We start from the raw sequence: 24,695 nt of genomic DNA, 5'->3' as shown, positions 1-24,695 counted from the left end.
AAACATTAAAAAAAAAACTAAACTAGTTGAATGTACCTACATACTTTATTTTCACATTTTACAATCATTCCAAAGTGACCATCTAACAAATGTGTACATGAGTACACCAAAAATCATGTTCAAGAATGCTAATAGTTGTACTATTCATAACTGCCAAAACCTGGAAACAACCCAAATCTCTTTCAATAGTAGAATGGATAAGTAATAGTATATTCATATAACGGGTATACAATAATAAAAAGAGTGAACTGCTGATATGCATAACAACCTGCATGAATCTCAGAAATATTACTTTGAGGGGCGCCTGGGTGGCTCAGTAGGTTGAGCATCTGACTTCGGCTCAGGTCATGATCTCGCAGTTCGTGAGTTGAGCCCCGCGTCGGGCTCTGTGCTGACAGCTCAGAGCCCGGAGCTGCTTCAAATTCTGTGTCCCTCTCTCTCTCTGCCCCACCCCTGCTTGTGCTCTGTCTCTGTCTTTCAAAAATGAATAAACATAAAAAAAGAATATTACTTTGAATGAAAGAAGCAAGGCCCAGAAAAGAACACAGTACATAATTCCACTTACATGAAGTTCAAGAAGAGGCAAAACAAATTCATGGTGTCAAAAGCCAGGGTAGTGTGCTTACATTGTGATAAGTTATAACTATGTGATAACTATAATTACGATTTGGACATACTTGAGATACTTTTTAAAAATTTTTTTTAAATGTTTATTTATTTTTGAGAGAGAGAGAGCACAAGTGGGGGAGAAGCAGAGAGAGAGGGAGACACAGAATCCAAAGCAGGCTTCAGGCTCTGTCAGCACAGAGCCTGATGCGGGGCTCAAATTCACAAACTGTGAGATCACGACCTGAGCTAAAGTCGGACACCTACCGACTGGGCCACCCAGGCGCCCCTGACTTGGGATACTTTAATGAAAGTTTATCTTAGGGGTACCTGGCTGGCTCAGCCAGTAAAGCATGTAATCTTGATCTCTGGGTTGTGAGTCTGAGCCCCTATGTTGGGCATAGAGCTTACTTAAAAAAAAAAAAAAAAGTTTATCTTAAAAATAAACATTGGAAAATAACTAAAAACCCTGGATTTCTATAAAGCAATAATAAACAGAAAATATATTTTATTTGTTTTGTTTTATTTTAGAGAGAGAGAAAGCATGAGTGGGGAGGGGGCAGAGGGAGAGAGAGTCTCAAGCAAGTTAGTGTGGAGCCCAACGCAAGGCTCAAACCCATAAACCATGAGATCATGAGCTGAGCCAAAATCAAGAGTCAGCTGCTCAAATGACTGAGCCACGCAGGTGCCCCAAAAAGTATATTTTAAAATAGAAAGATGGCACTCACAACAGCAACAAAAACTATATGGCATCAAGAAATAAACGTAAACGTTAAACCAAGACCTTAAATATGCAGAAACATCTCATGTTTATGAGTATAAATACTCAATACTGTAAGGATGGAATTTCTCCCCAAAATGATTTATAGATTGAAGGCAATTCCAACCAAAATCTCAACGTAACTTTTCATGAAAGCTAAAAAGATTTTACAATTTATATAGAAGAATAAAGTACCGAAAATAATGAAGAGACTGACACTAGTTCTTTGTTGCTGGCCAAGATGAAGTAAAGTAATGATACGCAGCCTCTCCCACTGATGACAGATAAAAATCTTAAATAGCATATAAGAAACAAGAGCCTGTGAACTTTGAAAAGTAAACTGAAAAAAAAAAAAAAGCAGACCAGGGATTTAAGTTAGAACTTGAATAATGACTTATAATGAGGGGAGGGGTGAATTTCATATTTCTTTTCCCTCCTTTGTCTCCTGATCCAAGAATAAGCCAAACCATGTAACTGTGCCACAAGCACCAACAGCAGATACTCTAGCAGAAGCCTCCTATTTCCAAAGGACCAGGAAAAGAAACTCCTATGTATTAGAGAGTAAGAGGGTAGGGACATTACTAATTTTCCCTTTTCACCTCAGAGGCTCACCTCTGAACTACACAAGCAGGAAACAAATGTGAAGAAGAGCAACAAGGTTCTGAAAACTGAACAATGATATAAACCAATGCCCAAGTCACAGGCCAACCCCAGGGCGGCACATGCTAATCCAAATAGCACAGCAAAGGCTTTAGAGATTGAACTAACGTTGTAACCAACACCCACAGAAGATGGGACAGAACCTGCCATCTGAACCTACCCAGGTTGATGGCCTGCTGAAACAAACAAGCCAACAAAATCCAACATTCTCCAAGGGATACTAACAGGATCCTGAGTTTGCAATATAATACTTAAAATTCCCAGGATACCGTCCAAACTTACTCATCACTTAAACACACACATGTGAAAATCTGACCATTTCCCAAGGGAAAAGACAATCCACAGATGTCAACCCTGAGATGACCCAGATGATGGAATTTTTAGACAAAGACTTATTATTTTTAAAAGTACAGGGGTGCCTGGGTGGCTCAGTCAGTTAAGCATCTGACTTTGGCTCAGGTCATGATCTTGTGTTCATGGGTCCAAGCCTTGCATAGAACTCTGTGCTGACAGCTCAGAGCCTGGAGCCCATTTTGGGGCACCTGGGTGGCTCAGTCGGTTGAGTGTCCAACTTCAGCTCAGGTCATGATCTCATGGTCCGTGAATTCAAGCCCCGCATCAGGCTCTGTGCTGACAGCTCAGAGCCTGGAGCCTGCTTCAGATTCTGTGTTTCCCTCTCCCTCTCTGCCCCTCCCCTGCTTACGCTCTGTCTCTCTGAGAAATGAATAAATCTTAAAAGAAAAATTTAAGTACTTATATTTTTCCAGCTTTGAGGTATTATTGATAAGTAAAAACTGTATATGTTTAAGGAATAACATGTAATGTTTTGATATATGTATACATTGTGATATGATCAGTCCATGAAGTTAATTAACTTATCCCTCACCTCACAGTTACTCTGTGTGTGTGTGTGTGTGTATGTGTGTGTGTTAAGAACACCTAAGATCTTCTCTCTTAGCAAATTTCAAGTATACCTTATTAACTATAGGTATATTAGCTATATCACCATGCCATGCCATACATTAGGTCTCTAGAATTCATTTAGCTTATACCGGAAAGTTTGTACCCGCTGACCAACAAACATCACGTTTCCTTCACTCCTCATCCCCCGGTAACTATTCTTCTACTCGCTGTTTCTATGAGTTCGACTTTTTTTAGATCCCACATATAAGCAAGATCAGCAGTATTTGTCTTTCTGTGCCTGGTTTATTTCACTTAGTATAATGACTTCGAGGTTCATCCATGTTGTCACAAACACCAGGACTCCCTTCTTTTCTAAGGCTATATAATACTCCAGTGTGTGTGTGTGTGTATGTGTGTGTGTGTGTGTGTGTGTGTGTGTGTGACATTTTCTTTATCCCTTTGTTGATGGACACTTAGGTTGTTTTCATATCTTGGCTATTGTGAATAATACTACAATGAATATGGGCGTGCAGATATCTCTTCAAGATATTAATTTCAGTTCCTTTGGATATGGACCCAGAAGTGAGATTTCTTGATCATACGGTGTGTCTATTTTTAAGTTTTTGAGGAATCACTATCCTGTTTTCCATAATGGTTGTACCATTTACATTCCTACCAACAGTATATAAGTGTTCCCTTTTCTGCACATCCTTGCCAACACTTATCTTTTGATTTCTTCATGATAGCCATCTTAAGGTCATGAGGTGATCTCCCACTATGGTTTTGAATTTTCCTGATGGTTAGTGATGTTCAGCACTTTTTCATATACCCATCAGCCATTTGTATGTTTACTTTGGAAAACTGTCTATTTCGGTGTTTTTCCATTTTGTTTATTTTTTTTGCCACCGAATACTGTGAGTTCCTTGTATATTTTGGCTATCAACACCTTATGGATATATGGTTTGCAAATATTTTGTCATTCTATAGGATGCCTTTTCATTTTGTTGATTTCATTTATTTGCAGAAACTTAAAAAAAATTTTTTTTTAATGTTTTATTTATTTTTGAGACAGAGAGAGAGCATGAACGGGGGAAGGGCAGAGAGAGAGGGAGACACAGAATCGGAAGCAGGCTCCAGGCTCTGAGCCATCAGCCCAGAGCCCGACGCGGGGCTCGAGCTCACGGACCGTGAGATCGTGACCCAAGCAGAAGTCGGACGCTTAACCGACTGAGCCACCCAGGCGCCCCTGCAGAAACTTAATTAGGTGCTGTCCTACTTGTTTTAATTTTTCTTTTGTTGCTTGTGCTTTTGGTGTCATCCCCTGAAAAACCATTGTCAAGACCAATGTCAAGGAGCTTTCCCATATGCTTTTTTTTCTAGGAGTCTTAATAGTTTCAGGTCTTACATTTAAGTCTTTGACCAATTTTGAGTTGATTTTTGTGTATGGTGTGAGACAAAGGTCCAATTTCCTTTTTTTGCATGTGAATATCCAGTTTTCCCAACACAATTTATTAAAGAGACTATCCTTTCCCTCATGGTGTATTCTTGATACCTTAGTTGACTGAACACATGTGAGTTTATTTCTGGGTTCTCTGTTCTGTTCCATTGATCTGTGTGTCTGTTTTTATGCCAATACCATACAGCTTTGATTACTATAGCTTTGTAATATAATTTGAAATCAGGAAGTGAGATGCCTCTGGTTTTTTTCTTCTTGTTCAGTATTGCTGTAGTTACTTGGGTCTTTTGTGGCTCCATATGAATTTTAGAATTTTTTCTATTTCTGTGAAAATTATCATTGGAATTTTTATAGGGACCCCATTTAATCTGTAGATCACTTAGGGTTATATGGGTATGTTGACACATATTATTTGTCATTAATTCTTCCAATCCACAAACATGGTATCTTTTAAATTATTTGTGTCTTCAATTTCTTTCATCAATGTTTAATAGATTTCAGTGTACAGATCTTTCACCTCCTTGTTTAAATTTATTCCTAAGTATTTTATTCTTTTTGATGCTATTGTAAATGGGATTGTCTTTTTTTTTAATTTTTCAAATTATTATTATTTTTTTTATTTTAGAGGGAGAGAGCACAAGCGGGGGAGAGGGACAGAGGGAGAGAGAGAGAGATAGAGAGAGAGAATCGTAAGCAGGCTCCATGCTCAGCACAGAGCCTGACGGGCTCAATACCACAGCCTTGGGATCATGACCTGAGCTGAAATCAAGAGTTGGACACTCAACCGACTGAACCAACCAGGTGTCCCACACGGGTTTGTCTTCTTAATTTGTTTTTCAGATAGTTGGTTGTTAGTGTATAGAAGTGCAACTGATTTTTGTATGCTGATTTTGTATTCTGCACCTTTACTAAATTTTATTAGTTCTAACGGTTTTTTTTTTTTTTAAGGAATCTTTAGGGTTTTCTGTATATAAAATCATGTTATCTGCAGATAGAGACAATTTCACTTCTTTCTGCCCAAATTGGATACCTTTGATTTCTTTTTCTTGTCTAATTGTTATGGCTAGGACTTCCAGTACTATGTTGAATAATCACGGAGACAGACAGCATTCTTATCTTGTTCCTGATTTTAGAGGAAAAGCTTTGAGCTTTCACCCTTTAGTATGATGTTAGCTGTGGGCATTCATATATGGACTTTATTATATTGAGGTACATGCCTTCTATACTAATTTGTTGAGAGATTTTATCATAGAATGATGGTGAATTTTATAAAATACTTCTGCATCTATTGAGATAATCATATAATACTTTCTAAATTTTTATTTATTTTTTTAAATTACATCCAAGTTAGTTAGCATATAGTACAACAATGATTTCAGGAGTCGATTCCTTAATGCCCCTAACCCATCTAGATAATCATATGCTTTTTATCCTACATTCTGTTAATGTGATGTATCACATTTATTGACTTGCATATGTTGAACCATGTTTGCATCCCTGGGATAAATACCACTTGATCATGCTGTATGATCCTTTTACCAATTCAGTTTGCTAGTATTCAGTTGAGGATTTTTGCATCTATGTTCATCAGAAATATTGGCCTGTAATGATCTCTTCTCATAGTCTCCTTGTCTGGCTTTGACATCAAGGTAATAGTGGACTTGTAAAATTGCTACAGTCAAGTCCACAGACAGCAGGTCTGTTATCAGGCACAGATGGGTATGGCTCCCACAGATCCCTGACTGCACTTGCACCATGTCCCTAGGAAAGTCCCTGGGTGGGAAGATTGTCTCTGAAACTGTGGTAGAGCAGGGCTGGAACGGGGTCACAGGGTTGCTTCAGGTTCTGCAGTCAAGAACTAGGCCGACAGGCCTGCCATTAGAGGCTCAGAGGGGCAGGTCTGTCACCAGTTTCCTGGGTGGTCAGAACTGGCTTCCAACCATGTCAGAGAGGAGTTGTCACTGAGTCTCAGGGCCATTTCAAAGTATGTAGCTGGGACTGGCTTCAGGGTCCACAGCCAGGACTGAGGTTGGCAAGCCTACTATGAGGAGAAAAGACCAGCAGTGCTGTATCCCTGGGTAGGTAGGACTGAGATCAGGGCTGAAACAAGGTTACAGAGCTGCTTCAGGATCCAAAGTCAGAACCAAGGTTAGCAGGATTGTTACCAGGAGCATGTCTCCCATGTGCAAGCATGTCTGACTCTAGACTGGCAGTTAGAGTAGGGCTTGAGCTGGGTCACAGGGATGCTTCAGGATCTGCAATTGTGTCCAAGGCTGGCAGGCCTGATACTGGTGGCGTAGATGACCATGGCTCCTCCTGGTGCCTTGGTGGATGGAACCGGTTGCAGGACTGCAGCCAAGTGGGGTTGGAGCCAAGTCCGTAAAGAGATGGGGTTATTATTCTGTACCCAGCACCACATTTGGCTGGCTTTCCACCAGGGTTAGAGCCTGCTTCCTGAAATCAGTTTTCCTTAGTCCTGGGCTTTCCTGGGGTTTCACAACCTCCTACTAGGATCCCAAAGCTCCCACAAAGGCACTTTTTTTTCTGTGGATGGCTGCTGGATTGTTGTCTGTGTGCGTGTTGAGGGAAGTGAGCTGGGGACCTCCTATTCCACCATTTTATTTATTAGGGAAAAAAAACTAAATGAAGACATTAAAGAAACTATTATACCCATTCTCCATTAGGTAAAGGTGAAAACTCTCGAAATTAATGGAACAACAGAAGTTCTGAGTAGAGAAATAGAAACTAAAAAAATAACCAAATGGCAATTTTAGAGCCAAGAGGTAAAATATTGCAAATTAAAAATTCATTAGATGGAATATGAAGATAGGACATTAGAAATGATCCAATCTGAAGAACAGAGAGAAAAAAAATTGCAAATAAAATGAGCAGAGCCTCAGGGACCTATGAGACAATATCAAAAGTCCAAGAATGAGGGAGAAAGAGATTGGTGGGAAAAAAAGTCTGAGGAGTGCCTGGGTGGCTCAGTCGGTTAAGCGTCTGACTTTGACTCAGGTCATGATCTCATGGTTTGTGGGTTTGAGCCCCGCGTTGGGCTCTGTGCTGACAGCTCAGAGCCTGGAGCCTGCTTTGGATTCTGTGTCTCGTTCTCTCTCTTCCCCTCCCCCACTTGTGCTCTGTCTCTCAAAGATAAATAAATGTAAAAAGGAAATTTAAAAAATCGTGAAGGGGCGCCTGGGTGGCGCAGTCGGTTAAGCGTCCGACTTCAGCCAGGTCACGATCTCGCGGTCCGTGAGTTCGAGCCCCGCGTCAGGCTCTGGGCTGATGGCTCAGAGCCTGGAGCCTGTTTCCGATTCTGTGTCTCCCTCTCTCTCTGCCCCTCCCCCATTCATGCTCTGTCTCTCTCTGTCTCTCTCTGTCCCAAAAATAAATAAGCGTTAAAAAATCGTGAAAACTCCCCAAATTTGATTAAATATATAAATTTAGATTCAAGAAGTTCATCAAATCCCCCCCCCAAAAAGCCATATCATATCAGTCACATCATAACTGTGCTGCTAAAAGGAAAAAAGAGGAATCGGTAAGGTTAACAGAGAAAAACAACAGATTACATAGAAGGCTATAACAATCAGAATTGTGGATTTCTCATCATAAAAGATGGCAGCCAGAAGTCAGTGGAATATCTTTAAAGTGCTAACAGGGAATAAAAAAAAAGTATCATCACATAATTCTATATCCATCAAAAAAAAATACTTCAGGAATGAAATGAGATAAAAACATTCTCAGTTGGGGGGACCTGGGTGGCTCAGTTGGTTGAGCATCTGACTCGGTTTTGGTTCAGGTCATGATCCCAGGGTCATGGGATCAAGCCCTGCCTGCGTCAAGCTCCATACTGAGGATGGAACCTGCTTAAGATTCTCCCTCTCCCCCTCTGCCCCTCTCCACCACTCATGCTCTCTCTCTCAAATTAAAGAAGAAAATAAAAACTCAGATAAAGGAAAACTAAGAGAATCCCCCACTAGCAGACCTGCTGTAACAGAAAAGCTAAAGAATGTTCTCTGGATTTTAGTGAAATGGTATCAGGGGAGAATTAGGAACTCCAGAATCTCTCCTTCAGAGAGGAACAAGAGAGACAGTAAACAGTGGGGTAAAAAAAATGGACTCTTTTACTCCTTTTAAAGACTTTTAAAAAATGTTTGCAGTTGAGAGGCACCTGGGTAGCTCAGTTGGTTGAGCACCCAACTTCGACTCAGGTCATGATCTCACAGTTAGTGAGTTCAAGCCCTGTGTCGGGCTCTGTGTTGACAGCTCAGAGCCTGGAGCCTGCTTCAGATTCTGTGTCTCCCTCTCTCTCTGCCCCTCTCCCATTCATGTGTGCATGTGCACTCTCTCTCAAAAATAAACATTAAATAATAAAAATAAAATGTTTGCAGTTGAAAGCAAAAAATATATAATTGGTAGGGGAGGCTTTCAATGTATATAAGCATCATACATATGATAGCTATAAAATAAAAGGAAAGGGTCCCATGAGGTTATAAGGCTTCCACATTTATGTGAAGTGATATTAGCTCAGGTAGTCTGTGTGAAATTGGAGGTGCATAATATAATCAATCCTTAGAACAACCACTAAAAAACTTAATTCAAAGATCTATAACTAAAAAGCCAAATATAAATTCAAATGGAATACTAAAAAATATTTAAATAAGTCAAAAGAAGCAAGAAAGACAAAACAGAGGGAAAAAACAGAGAGGACAAATAGAAAACAAATAATAAAATGGTAGCCCTAGATTTGACCATAGCAATAATATATTAATATACATGACATATTAAATGTAAATGACCCAAATAGATCAATTAAAAAATAATGATTATTAGCTGGGGTGGGAGGGGTAGATCCAACTATATGCTGTCCACAAAACACACACACACACACACACACACACACACACACACACACATACACACCTTAAATATAATAATATAAATAGATTAAAAGTTAAAAAAAAGGTTTTGGAGGGAATGATGAAAATGTTCTGAAATAACATTGTTATTATAACAAATGCACAATGCTCTGAATATGCTAAAAATCACAGAGCTGTACACTTTAAACGGGTGAATTTTATGACATGTAAATTATATCTCAATAAAGCTGTTTACTGAGACATAAATAAATGTAAATTTATTTATGCAATGTCAAAAGAAATCTAGAGCGGCTGTCTTCATACTATACAAAGCAGATTTCAGAAATTAAAAAAGAAAATTCACCAGAGTCAATTCACCAAGGAGACAAAACAATCCTGAATGTATATATACGTAAAATATTGCTCCAAATACATGAAGCAAAAAATAATAGAGATGATAGGAGAAATAGATAGGAGAAATAGAGAACCCACTATTACACTTTGAAACTTCATCACTCCTGTCTAATTCACAGAACAAGCAGACAGAAAATCAAGAAGAGAGAAGACCTAAATAACATTATCACTCAACATAATCTAAGTTGCATCTCTAGAATACTCCAACAGCAGAAAACACATTTTCAAATGAATGCAGCAATCTGCCAAGAGACATCATATCCTGGCCCACAAAACAAGCCATAACAATTAAAAAAAAATAAAATCACACACAGTATGTTCTCTGGCCATAACAGAATTAAACGAGGAATAAAAAACAAAGACACCTTGAGGGGGTGTCAGTCGGTTGAGTGTCTGACTCTTAATGTCTGCTCAGGTCATGATCTCACGGTTCATGAGATCAAGTTCCACCTCCAGCTCTGTACTGACAGCGTGCAGCCTGCTTGGGATTCTCTCTCTCTCTCTCTCTCTCTCTCTCTCTCTCTCTCTCTCTCTGTATCTCTGCCCCTTCCCTTCTCATGTTCTCTCTCTCTCAAAAATAAATAAACATTTAAAAAATTAAAAAACAAAAAACAGGGCGCTTGGATGGCTCAGTCAGTTTAGCGTCTAACTTTGGCTCAGGTCATGATCTTGAAGTTCATGAGTTCCAGCCCAGTGTCAGGCTCTCTGCTATCAGCACAGAGCCCCGCTTCAGATCCTCTGTCCCCCTCTCTCACTGCCCCTCCCCCGCTTGCACACTTTCTCTCTCAAAAATTAAAAAAAAAAAAACAACATTAAAACACACACACACACACCAAAAAAGCAAAGATACCTCAAGACCCCCACATGTCTAAAAGTTAAACAATACTCTTAAAAATAACCTATGTGTCAAAGAGGAATTATTAAGGGAAACTGGCAAACATTATGCACTAAACAAAAATAAAAATATAACATGTTAAATTTCTGTGTTGTAATTAAAACAGTGTTTGAAAGGAAATTTATATCACTAAATATTTATATTGAAAAAGAAAAAAAGGAGAAATTAAGACACTCTCAGATAAACAAAAACTGAAAGAATTCATTACCACTAGAACTGCCTACAAGAAATTTCATGGGAGATTTGCAGGGTGAAATGAAAGATACTAACTATGTTAACTTGAGCCATATGAAAAAATAAAGAGCTCAAAAAATATAAATTATAGGTGATTATAAAAGCTATTATTATTATAACAACAGTTTGTAACTCTACTTTTTATTTTCTACATGAAAGAGATGATTTCAAGAAGCCAATACATTTAAAAATTTTTTTAATGTTTATTTATTGTTTTGAGAGAGACCAACAGAGTACAAGCAGGAGAGGGACAGAGAAAGAGGTAGAAGAGAGAATCCCAAGCAGACTTCGTGCTGTCAGTGCAGAGCCTAACATGGGGCTCAAACTCATGAACCGTGTGAGATCAGACCTGAGCTGAAATCAAGAGCAGACCCTTAACTTATTGAGTCACCCAGGAGCCCCAAGAAACCAAAAGATTTTTAAAAATTGCAATGGACAGATATTCTAAGCAGAAAACCAACAAGGAAACAATGGCTTTGAATGACATACTGGACCAGATGGACTTAACAGATATATTCAGAACATTTCACCCTAAAACAGCACAATATACATTCTTTTTTCTTCTAATGTTTATTTTCTTTTTGGGAGAGCGAGAGACAGAGTGCAAGCTGCGAGCTGGGGAGGGGCAGAGAGAGGGAGACAAAGAATCTGAAGCAGGCTCCAGACTCTGAGCTGTCAGCACAGAGCTTGATGCGGGGCTTGAACCCATGAGTCCTGAGATCATGACCTGAACTGAAGTCGGACGCTCAGCCGACTGAGCCACCCAGGTGCCCTACTGTGTGCACATATTCTCCAGAACAGATCACATACTTGGTCACAAATCAGCCCTCAACAGGTACAAAAAGATAAAGATCATACCATGCACAGTTTCAGATTATAACACTATGAAACTTGAAGTCAAACGAGAAAAAAGTTGGAAAGTCATGTCATGACAAAGCCATGTCAAATACATGGAGGTTAAAAAACACCCCACTAAAGAATGAATGGGTTAACCAGGAGATAAAGAAGAAATAAAAAAAATACATGGAAGCCAATGACATAACAGTCCAAACTCTTTGGGATGCAGCAAAGGCAGTCCTAAGAGGAAAGTATATTGCAATTCAGGCCTATCTCAAGAAGCAAGAAAGGTCCCAAATAAACAGCCTAACCTTACACCTAAAGGAGCTAGAAAAGTAACAGCAAATAAAGCCTAAAACCAGCAGAAAAAGGAAAATAATAAAGATGAGCGGAGAAATAAACAATATAGAAACAAACAAAAAACCAGTAGAACAGATCAACAAAACTAAGAGCTGGTTCATTTTTAAAAATGTAAATTAATCTATGGGTGCCTGGGTGGCTCAGTTGGTTAAGCATCCAACTCTTGATTTTGGCTTAGGACACGATCTGAAGGTTTGTGGGATCAAGCCCCACATCAGGCTCTGTGCTGACAGCACAGGGCCTGCTTGGGATTTTCTCTCTCCTCTCTCTCTGTACCTCCCCTACTCTATCTCTCTCAAAATAAATAAATATTTTTTAAAATATTAGTCTAAAATCTCGTATTATTGCAATTTATGTTTGTAACTCCACATTTGGTTTTCTATATAAATTAAGATACTAGTGCATTGAGATGAATTATTAGTTTGTGTTTTGGGGCACACAATATATAAAGATGTATTCTGTGACATCATCAACCAAAAAGAGTGGTGATGGAGCTATAAACAGGCAGTTTTTGTATGTTATTGAAGTTAAGCTGGTAGGAATTCAAATTAGAATGTTATAACTTCAGGATGTTATATGTAAATACCATGGTATCCATAAAGAAAATAGCTATAAAATATACAGAAAATGAAATGAGAAAGGAATTTTAACATTTCACTACAAAAAATAATAATAATAATTAAACACCAAAGAAGACAGGAAGAAGGAAATAAGCATGAGGGCAAGGGGAGCTCTAAGGTACATAGAAAACAAATAGCAAAATGATAGCATTAAATCTCCCCTTATCAGTAATTACTTTAAATGTAAATGGGTTAAATTATCTAATCAAAAGGCATATTTTCAGAATGCATAAAAACACATCCAATTATATTATGTCTACAAGAAACTCATTTTAGATCCAAAGACACAAATAGATTGAAAGAATGGAAAAAGATATGCCATAAAATATAGCAGCCAAACAAATAGATTGAAAGAATGGAAAAAGATATGCCATAAAATATAGCAGCCAAAAGAGAGCAGGGGTGGCTATACTAATATCAGAAAAAACAGACTTTAAATGGAAAAATTTTACAAGAGACAAAGGAAGACATTATATATTAATAAAAGGTTCAATACAGCAAGAATATGTAACAATTATAAGTATTTGCACACCTAATTACAGACCATAAATATAGATAGAACTAAAAGAAGAAATAGTTCTACAATAACAACTGGAGACTTTCATACCCCACTCTCAATAATGGACAGGATTACCATCTGGAAACAGAGATCTTAACATAATAAACCAACTAGATCTAACAGACACAAACAGAATACTACCTACAACAGCATATATATTCTTCTCAAGAGCACGTGGAACATTTTCCAGTGTAGATCATATGTTAGGCCACAAATTAAGTTTCAACAGATTTTAAGAGACAGTTATATAAAGTGTCTTTTCTGACCACAAAGGGATGAAGTTAGACATCAATAACAAAAGTAAAACTGGAAAATACACAAAATTGTGGAAATTAAAAAACATACTCTTAAACAATGAGTGGATCAAAGAAGAAATCACAAGGAAAACTATAAAATACTTAGAGGTGAATAAAAATGAAAACATACCAAAAGTTATGGCATACAATGAAAGCAGTATGAAGGAGGATATTTATAGTTGTAAATGCCCACATTAACAAACAAGAAAGATCTCAAATCAACAACCTAACTTTACAACTTAAAGAACTACAAAAGAAGAACAAATTAAACCCAAAGCTTGCAGAAAGAAGGAAATACTAAAGATCAGACCAGAGATAAATGAAATAGAAAATAGAAAAGTAGAGAAAATCAATGAAACTGAAGGTTGGTTCTTTGGAAAGATCAACAAAATTGACAAACCTTTAGCTAGATGGATTAAGGAAAACAAGCGAGAAGATTCAAATTACTAAAATCAGAAATTAAAGTGGGGACACAACTTATTCTATGGAAATCCTATTTATGGAAATAAAAAGGATTATGAGAGTATCATGAACAATTACATACCAACAAACTATATAACCTAGGTGAAATGGACAAATTCCTGGAAACACAAAACCACCAAAACGTATTCACAAAGAAACAGAAAATCTGACTAGATGTAACTAGTAAGAAGACTGAATCACTAATAAAAAATCTTTCAAGGAGCGCCTGGGTGGCTCAGTTGGTTGAGCATGTTGAGCATCCAACTCTTGACTTCAGCTCAGGTCATGATCCCAGAGTTGTGGGATCAAGCCCCAAATAGGGATTCATGTTGAGTGTGGAGCTTTTCTCTCTCTCTCTCTCTCTCTCTCTCTCTCTCTCTCTCTCTCTCTCTCTCTCTCTTTCTGCCCCTCTCCCCCATTCACACATACTCTCCCCCTGTCTCTCTAAAAAAAAACAAAACAAAAAAAAGTCTTTCAAAAAAAAATCTTACAACAACAAGCCCTGGACCTGATGGTTTCGCTGATGAAATATATCAAACATTTATTTTTTATTTTTTTAATTTAATTTATTTTTTTAGAGAGAGAGAGTGAGAGCATGAGGAGAGGGAGGGAGAGAGAGGGAGAGAGAGAGAGAGAGAGAGAGAGAGAGAGAGAGAGAGAGAGAGAATCTTAAGCAGGTCCCACACCCAGTGTGGAGCCCAACACTCGATTTCATGACTCTGAGATCATGACCTGAGCCAAAATCAAGAGTGCAATGTTTAACTGACTGAGTCACCCAGGCACCCCAATAAACCAAACATTTAAAGAAAAACTAGTATTTATCCTTCTCAAAGTTTTCCCAAAAACTGAAGAGAAGGAAATAATTTCTAACTCATTTTATGAGGTCAACATTATCATGATACCAAACCCAAACAAAAATATTACAAGAAAAGAAAACTACAGACCAATATCCCTGATTAATATAGACACAAAAGCCTTCAATAAAATATGAGCAAACTGAACTCAGCAGCATATTGAAAGGATAATACACCATGACAAGGAGAGATTTATTCCTGGAACACAATGATGATTCAACACTAACAGAATGAAAGCTAAAAATCATGATCATCTCAATAGATGCATAAAAAGAATTTAACAAAATTCAACATTATTTCATAAAATATTCAACAAACTAGTAACAGAAGGCAACTACCTCAACATAATAAAAGTCATATATGAAAAACCTGCAGTAAACATTACTGGTGAAAGACTGAAGGCTTTCCTACTAAGATCAGGAACATGGCAAGGATGCTCACTTTCACCATTCTATTCTATTCATTCTTTTTACCATTCTACTCACCACAGTACTGGAAGTTCTGGCCAGAGCACTTAGGCAAGAAGAAGTAAAAGGCATCCAGGGGAAAGGGTTCAGGGTTTGAAACATGGCAGACGACGTGGACCATCAACAAACTACCAGCACTTGTAGAAGAGCCCTGGATCTCATCAGGCTTGGCCTTGATGAGTGAATTTATATGAAAATGATAAACAAAAGAGAGTTTCAAGGAAGACTACCTGTTTATGATCAGGATGTAAATACAATGTTGAGAGATGTGGAAGAAACTGTGATTACCATAGAAATTGATGAGGAAACATACAAAGATATTTGTGTGTGTATGTATATACACAAAATGGAATATTCTGATGCTCTTTGTCCCAGGAGATGTTGTACTAGTTGCCCTCCATTAAGAATTGGCTGAAACAGGGGTGCCTGGGTGGCTCAATAGGTTAAGCGGCTGACTTCGGCTCAGGTGATGATCTCACAGTTTGTGGATTCAAGCCCCGCATCGGGGTTTGGTCTGACAGCTCAGAGCCTGGAGCCTGCTTCAGATTGTGTCTCCCTCTCTCTGCCCCTCCCCACTCTCACTCTGTCTTTCAAAAATAAATAATAAACATAAAGTTTTTTTTAAAAGAATTGGCTGAAACAAAGAATTCATCACGTATGGAATATGGAAGACTTTGTACGATTGCCTCTTTAAATGTAGAAGACATTCAAAAGAGAAACCTGTGTAAATTTTGATATTAAGAAATGACCAAGGATCCTTCCACTCCTGAAATGAGTTGATTTGCAGATAACTCAAAAATTCTTACACTAAAGTGCATTCAATTTTTTTCCAACCCTTTCAATAAATGTGATCACCCAAAAATAAATAAATAAATAATTTAAAAAGCCATCCAAATTGTAAGGGAAGTAGTAACATTATCTCTGTTCATAGATGGTATGATATTTTATGTTCAAAATCTAATGATTTTATTAAAAAAAGTTTAATAAATGAACTCAGCAAAGTAGCAGGATACAAAGTCAACACTCAAAAATCAGTTGCATTTCTGTATACAGACAGCTAATAATCTGAAAAGGAAATTATGAAAACAATTCTATTTACTATAGCATCAAAAAGAATAAAATATTTAGAAATTAACACAATAGGAAGTGAAACACTTATCCAATGAAAACTATAAAATATTGCTGAATGAAATTAAAGAAGACATAAATAAAGATAAACATCTCATATTCATGAACTGGAAGACAATGTTTTTAAGATGTTAATACTATCCAAAGTAATCTACAGATTTAATGCAGTCCCTATCAAAATCCCAGTGACTTTTTAAAAATAGAAATTTTAATTTCCATCCTAAAATTCCTACGGAATCTCAAGGGATCTTGAACAGCCAAACAATCTTAAAAAGGAAGAACAAAGAGGCATCTGCATGATCTTGCGGTTTGTGAGTTCGAGCCCTACATCAAGCTCTGTGCTGAGAGCTCAGAGCCTGGAGTCTGCTTTGGATCCTGTGTCTCCCTCTCTCTCTGCCCCTCCCCTGCTCATGCTTTGTCTCTCTCTCTCATAAATAAAAATAAAAATAATTTAATTTAATTTTTAAAAAAAGAAGAAAAAAGATGAAGGACTCATACTTTCTGATTTCAAAACTTAGTACACAAAGCTACAGTAATCAAAACACTGTGGTACTGGCATAAAGACAGACATATAAACCAATAAAATAGAATGGAGAGCTCTTTGCATACACGGTCAAATGATTTTTGACAATGGCACCAAGACCGTCTGATAGGAAAAGAATAGTCTTTCCAACAAATGGTGCTGGGAAAACTGGATATCTGCGTGCAAAATAATGAAGTTGGACCCTTATCTAATACCACATATGAAAATTAATTCAAAAAGGATCAAAGACCTAAATATAAGACCTCAAGCTGTAAAACTATTAGAAAAAAACATAGAGAAAAATCTTCATGACATTGGATTTGGCAATGATTTCTTGGATATGACACCAAAGGCACAGGCAACAAAAAAACATATAAATAAGTTAGATATCATGAAAAAATGTTCCAATTCACTTATCAAAAGATAATGCCAACAGAGTCAAAATGAAACCCATAGAATAAAAGAAAATACTTGTGAAATCATATATCTGATGTGGGATTCATATCCAGAATATATAGAGAATTCTACAATCTGATTCAAAAATGGGCAAAAGACTATGATGAGACACTATCTCAAGCTCGTTAATATGTCTAGTGTACAAAAAAGAAAAGAAAAAAAGGAAAAAAAAGAAAAGAACAAGTATTGGTGGGGATGTGGAGAAATTGGAACCCCTATGCTCTGTTGGTGGCTGAAAAATGGTACAGCTGCTGTGCAGAAAACAGTACGGCAATTCCGCAGAAAATTAAAAACACAGTTACTATATGATTTAGCATTTATACTTCCGGTTATATACTCAAAATAACTGAAAGCAGGGTCTCAAAGATATTTTTCTACACCCATGTTCACAGCAGCATTATTCACAATAGCTACAATATGTAAGCCATCCAAGTGTCCACTGAGGGATACATGGATAAGCAAAATGCAGTATATCAATGTAATGGGATATTATACAGCCTTAAAAAATTAGGAAATTCTGACATGCTACAACATGGATGAACCTTGAGGATTATACTAAGTGAAATAAGCCAGTCACAAAAAGACAAAAACTGCATGATTCTACTTATATAACGTACTTAGAATAATCAAAATCAGGGGCGCCTGGGTGGCGCAGTCGGTTAAGCGTCCGACTTCAGCCAGGTCACGATCTCGCGGTCTGCGAGTTCGAGCCCCGCGTCAGGCTCTGGGCTGATGGCTCAGAGCCTGGAGCCTGTTTCAGATTCTGTGTCTCCCTCTCTCTCTGCCCCTCCCCCGTTCATGCTCTGTCTCTCTCTGTCCCAAAAATAAATAAACGTTGAAAAAAAAATTTAGAATAATCAAAATCATGGAGACAAACACTAGTAGAATGGTAATTGCTAGGGACTGTGGAGGGTGGAATAATAGGGATTTATTGTGTAATGTACACAGTTTCAGTTTTACAGGATGAAGGAAATATGGAAGCAGATGGTAGTGATGGTTGTAAAAACTATTAATGTATTTAATACCACTTTAAACTGGTTAAGATGGTTTAAGTTTTATATGTATTTTACCACAATAAGAAAATTGGAAAAAATGGAATACAAAATGGTATAGCCATAAAGAGTCACAGTTTCTTAAAAAAGTTAAACATATGCTTTCCATATAACCCAGCAGTACCACTCCTAGGTATTTTCCCAAGAAGTTTTGTTCACAAAAACCTGTATGCCAATGTTTATAGCTACTTTATTCATAATCGCCCAAACTGGAAAAACCCACATGTCTTTCAATTACTGAATAAAAGATAAACGGTACATTCATGGAATGCAATATTAGCAGTAAAAAAAGAACAGGGAATATTGATACAATGAACAACATCCATGAATTTCATACATATTATGCAAAATGAAAGAAATCAGACTCAAAAGGCTACATACAGCATGACTGCATTTAAATGACATTCTGGGACACCCGGCTGGCTCAGTCAGTAGGGCTATGACACTTGATCTCAAGGTTGTGAGTTCGAGCCTTGGGTTGGGTGTAGAGATTACTTTAAAAAATAATAAAATAAGAATATTAAAAAATTAGTTTCTCCAAGAAATCTGTGGGATTAATTCCCCGTCTCCATTTGACAGATAAGAAAGCTAAGACGAAGGAGAGAAAGTGACTTGCTAAAGGTCATGGAACTACCTAAGGGTTTGATATAATAAACAAACACACACAGATTTCTTTGTCTCTAAATGCTATATTCTTCTTACCAGGCCAAGAAGCTGCTCAAGACAGAGACTGCAACAACATTCTACCAGTCACTGGGTCTGGGATTAGTCTTGCTGCCCTGGACACCTATACCAGTGACGGGACATGTGGACATTTCCATATTAGAGGTCTACAAACCCTACCACCCAGAGTCCTAAAACATGTTTTGCCTCAATTTGCCTGCCTAGGCTCTAGGTCCACCTGCCCTGCTCCCTAGGTGGGAACACAGGTGGATTTGTAGGTTTGGGGATGCGAAAATTGATAGAGACAATGATGAGTTCAATTTGGGAAACAATGAGTGTGAGGGCTTGTGGGCACCAACTTAGCTGAGAAACATCAAGAGCATCAGACCACATGACAGGAAAATATGTAAATGTAAGATCTGAGAAGCTAAGTAAAAACCCTATAATCCTGAATTTGAATTGAAAAAATAAGTATGAATTTATGATGTATTTAACCTTAGAAGACTACTTCCTAGCTCTATCTATTGAAAAGACCTAGAAACAATGAGCAATGCGGTAGCAATGAACACCCCTAGCACAAAATTGTGATCTCTAAATACCACTTCCCATCAAAAGGAACTAAGTATCCTTAGAAAAATAGCAGATTTCAGAGCTGGGTATGAAATGTACAAATTAATCCTAGACCAGAAGGTCATACCAGAAATCAAAGAAATTATTATATACTTCTGTGGTCTTGTCAAAAGGACGCAGGAGTCAAACTGAAAATGCTTCCATGTGCCAAAAATGAGATGATTTGAGCATCAATAAGAATAGTTGCAAGGGCGCCTGGGTGGCTCAGTCGGTTAAGTTGCCGACTTCAGCTCAGGTCATGATCTAATGGTTCACAGATTTGAGCCCCACGTTGAGTTCTGTACTGACAGCTCAGAGCCTGGAGCCTGCTTTGGCTTCTGTGTCTCCCTCTTTCTCTCTGCCCCTCCCCTGCTCATGCTCTGTCTCTCTCTCTCTCTCTCTCTCTCAAAAATAAATTTTAAAAAAAATTAAAAATTAAAAAAGAATAGGGGCGCCTGGGTGGCTCAGTCAGTTGAGCGTCCAACTTTGGCTCAGGTCATGATCTCACAGTCTGTGAGTTTGAGCCCCGCATCGGGCTCTGTGCTGACAGCTCAGACCCTGGAGCCTGCTTTGGATTCTGTGTCTCCCTCTTTTCTGCCCCTCCCCCACTCATGCTCGCTCTCTCTCTCTCTCTGTTAAAAATAAATAAACATTAAAAAAACATTTAAAAATTAAAAAAGAATAGCTGCAATGGATGGAAATACATCAAATATATGTAAATCTATGAGTCCGGAGAGATGCTAAAAAGAAAAAACTCAATGACCATTTTTGCAGAGTATTAGGCAATAAATTCATTTTTTAAGCTGGCAAATGAGAGGAAAGAATCAAAGTTTATTCTGCTTTCCTCATACAAACTGTATACCAGGGCAACAAATGTTTGGTAAAGGGAAGTTTCTCTTTCTAGAAGTATTCCAGCTAAAAAAAAAAAAAAAAAAAAAAGGAATGATAAAGCTGGAATACCACCATTTCATAATCTCTAATGAATATGTGTATCTAGACAATGACTATTCATGGCTGCTCACATGACAAAAAGAGAGAACATCCAGAGAGTTTTTGCCTCCTGACAGAAGCATATGAAACCATTCATGAAGTATTCTTGACAGAATACTGACCCTAAAACGAATCAACCTCTTGCCCTAACTACCAATTCATAAGAAAGCCAGGGAACAGAGAACATATTAAATGACACCACAGGGAGGGAAGCAGCAAATTCCAGATGGTTAGAAACTACAGGACAAATAACCCAGTTTCATCACTAAATATATTGCAGAGGGGGGAAAAGAGGGCAGGAGATCTACAGATTAAAAGATTCTTTTTTTATGAATATAATTTATTGTCAAATTGGCTTACATACAACACCCAATGCTCATTCCAACAAGTGTCCTCCTCAATGCCCATAACCATTTTCCCCTCTCCCCCACACTCCCAAACACCCTCAGTTTTTTCTCTGTATTTAAGAGTCTCTTTGGCACAAAATCAGATTAACCACTGGAATATATACATAACCAACAAAATAGATAAAGTTTAAAAGGTTCAGATTTGTTTTAAGTGATAAAAAGCTAAATAGAAATAAAAAGTAGATAGTAATATACAAGAAGGTATATTACTTAACAGCATAGACTTAACAGTCACTAGTCACATGTAGCTCACAAGCACTTGAAATGTAGCTGGTGTGACTAAGAAAGTGACTTTTTAACTTATTTAAATATAATTTAAAAACTTCTACTTGATTCAGTTACTAGAGAAATTTTTTTTTTTAATTTTTTTTTCAACGTTTTTTATTTATTTTTGGGACAGAGAGAGACAGAGCATGAACGGGGGAGGGGCAGAGAGAGAGGGAGACACAGCATCGGAAACAGGCTCCAGGCTCCGAGCCATCAGCCCAGAGCCTGACGCGGGGCTCGAACTCACAGACCGCGAGATCGTGACCTGGCTGAAGTCGGACGCTTAACCGACTGCGCCACCCAGGCGCCCCTAGAGAACTTTTTAAGTATGTTTAGAACAACCTGGATATGTGAATCTACTTTTTCACATGTGGATTTTAGGAAATTTAAATACAGATCAAATATTTTCTGGTAAAAATTTAGTGTTCAAATTGAGATGTGCTTATTAGTTTTAAATACACACTGGATTTTGAAGACTTAGTAGAATATAAAATGTCTCAATTTTTATATTGGTCACATGTTCAAATGATGTTTTGGCAATCTTGGATTAAATAAAACTGTTTTATTAAAATTAAAAAAAAAAAAAGAGTCTCTTCTGGTTTGCCTCCCTCTCTCAAAAGATCCTTTAAAAAAAAAAAAGTTTATTTAGGGGCACCTGGGTGGCTCAGTCGGTTGAGTGTCCGACTTCGGCTCAGGTCATGATCTCAGTTCGTGAGTTTGAGCCCTGCATCAGGCTCTGTGCTGACAGCTCAGAGCCTGGAGCCTGCTTCAGATTCTGTGTCTCCCTCTCTCTCTGCTCCTCCCCTGTTCACACGCTGTCTCTCTCTCAAAAATAAACAAAGATTAAAAAAAAAATTTTTTTAAGTTTATTTATTGAGCAGGGAGGGGCAGAGAGAGAGTAGGAGAGAATCCCAAACAGGCTCTGTACTGTCAGCGTGCCACCTGACATGGGGCTCAGTCCCACGAACTGTGAGATCATGACCTAAGCCAAAATCAAGAGTCTGATTCTTAACCAACTGAGCCACCAAGTACCCCAAAAGATTCTTAATGGATACAGCAACAAATTACAACATACGAATTTTACTTGGATGATGATTCAAACAATCTAAAAAAGTTCTGAGACAGTCTCTCAAATAGTGAAACAGAGTTGGGACACGATCGAGCAATTCCACTCCTAAGTATCTGCCAAGAGAAAGAAAAACATATGTCCCCCCCCCCAAATTGTACATGAATATTCATCACAGCATTATTCATAATAGCCCCAAAGTGGAAACAACCTCAAATGTCCATCAACTGGATAAATAAAATGTAGTATATCAATACAATGGAATATTCGGCGATAAAAAGAAATAAAATACTGATAATATGCTATACAGGGATGAAACTTGAATATTATGCTCTGTGAAAGCCAGTCACAAAGGACTACATGTATTGTATGATCTCATTTATATGAAATGTCCAGAATAATCAACTCTGTTGAAACAAAAGTAGATTAGTGGTTGTCTAAGGTTGAGGTTGGAGGCTGAAGCATTTGGGGTGACAGCAAAAGGGAGGGGGGTTTCTTTTGGGGGTAATGAAATGTACTAAAATAGACTGTGGTGATGGGTACACAACCCTGCCATACTTTACAAGCCACTGAATTGTACATTTTAAATGTGTGAATTGTATGGTAGGTGAATTACATCTCAACAAAGCTGTTAAGGGGCACCTGGCTGGCTCAGTCAGTAGAGTATGTGACTCTTCATCTCCCGGTCATAAGCTGAGCCCCACCTTGGATGTAGAAATTACGTAAAAAAAAAAAAAAAAAAAAAAAAAAAAGGTTAAGAAGAAAGCGGTTAAAAAGGATAAAGCTACCAGAAAAAAAATATATAGATATGTATATATGTATATATGTGTATATATATATATATACACACACATATATATGTGTATATATATATACATATATATATATATATACACATATATACATATATATATATGAGACAACCAGGAAAATCTAACTACTGACTGGATATTTGATGGTATTAAAAAGTACTGTTATTTATTTTATGTGTGATAATAGTTTTGTCAGGTGTTTGTGGGGATTTTTTTAATGTTTATTTTTTATTTTTGAGAGAGAGTGAGCAGGGGAAGGGCAGAGAGAGGGGGAGAGAGGTTCGGAAGCGAGCTCCCCACAGACAGCAGAAAGCCCTATATGGGGCTCGAACTCACAAACCAGGAGATCAGGACCTGAGCTGAAGTAGGACGCTCAACTGACAGATGCCCCTTGTCAGGTTTTGTTTTTAAAGGGTTCTTATGTTTTACAGATATGTATGGACATACCTACAGATGAAATGATAAATTTGGGATCTGCTTCAAAATAATGGGGAGGCTTTCAGTGGGAGGAGGTAAGTTGAAAACAGACTGGTCGCCAGTTGGTCACGAGATGGGTGATGAGTACAAAGGAATTCATTAAGTTATTCTTTTACATATGTTTGAACATTTCCGAAATAGAAGGGCCAGAAGCCACAGCAAGAATCTGTATCAGGCTATCCTGACTCACCGTGTAAACCCCTCTTTCTTTCTGGGTCTCCTGATGAAAATTAAGGATGACAATAGCTGTGTCTCATACCATTCTCATATAAGGTACCATACCAAGGGACGGGGCTCCATTTTTGTCTAATGAGGCCGGAGATTCCCAAGAGCAGTGCTAAAGAAACTGCTCATCACACGCAAGGGTGCTACGAAACTCGACTTTCGACAGTAGGATCCCCAGAGCTATCTAGTAGAGAGGAGTCTATGATAGAAATTGGTCTATCTCTAATCAGGAGCCCCTACAGCAGTGTGAGATAGTCGCATTGCAAACCACCTTGCAGTTAGGTACCAAAGGACATTCAACAAGTAGCTGGAGAATATAAAAATTGAGAATGGGTGGAGACACCCCAAGATCCTCATTCCACTCCTATCCGTTTATCCGGTAGGCCCCTACTTTTCAATCCCCTCCCCCACGCAGGTTCCATTCCCAAAGCTGAGAACTGGATGGGGAGGCAGAAGGGAGGATGAACGCCTGCGTTCCCAAAAGGAAGGCGGTTTAAAACTCAAGACTATTTGGTCATGAGAAGACGACTGCCTCCGCTGATTTTCACCTTACCCAACTCAATAGCACCAAGCTTCCAGCAGACAGATCGTTTGGACGGGGGTGCGGGGTGTGGCGAAGGAAAGTAAGGGGCGGGGCTACAAGGTACAGGAGCCAACGGGTGATGACCCCGATCTTCCAAGCTTGACCAGCGAGAAACACCAGAGGTCCAGAGACTTCCGGGACCACACCTCTTCCTGTTTACCAGGCCCACCCCTCGAGTCCCACCCGCCAATGGTT

General features: G+C 38.2%; 1 protein-coding gene and 1 pseudogene across 9 annotated transcripts in view; one reads left to right on the top strand and one right to left on the bottom strand.

Moving 5' to 3' along the window:
• SLC6A16 (solute carrier family 6 member 16) overlaps positions 1 to 24,695 on the bottom strand; it is a 56,108-nt gene that overhangs the window by 9,564 nt on the left and 21,849 nt on the right. For 4 of the 9 annotated variants that reach the window (XM_019819226.3, XM_045047225.1, XM_045047226.1 and 1 more), the window contains exon 1: positions 24,471 to 24,595. The exons of 3 other annotated variants lie outside the window; for them this stretch is intronic. The gene's annotated coding sequence lies outside the window, so the exon portion shown is untranslated. Of the gene's footprint in view, positions 1 to 23,882; positions 24,214 to 24,470; positions 24,596 to 24,695 lie in introns of those variants that run through there. 2 more of the 9 variants (XM_019819227.3, XM_023245245.2) reach the window with 2 other exon arrangements.
• On the top strand, positions 15,199 to 15,657 carry LOC101099417 (annotated as a pseudogene).

This window comes from Felis catus, chromosome E2, assembly GCF_018350175.1.
Source record: "Felis catus isolate Fca126 chromosome E2, F.catus_Fca126_mat1.0, whole genome shotgun sequence".
NCBI classification, from domain to species: domain Eukaryota; kingdom Metazoa; phylum Chordata; class Mammalia; order Carnivora; family Felidae; genus Felis; species Felis catus.
This window is presented reverse-complemented; position numbering and strand designations above follow the sequence as displayed.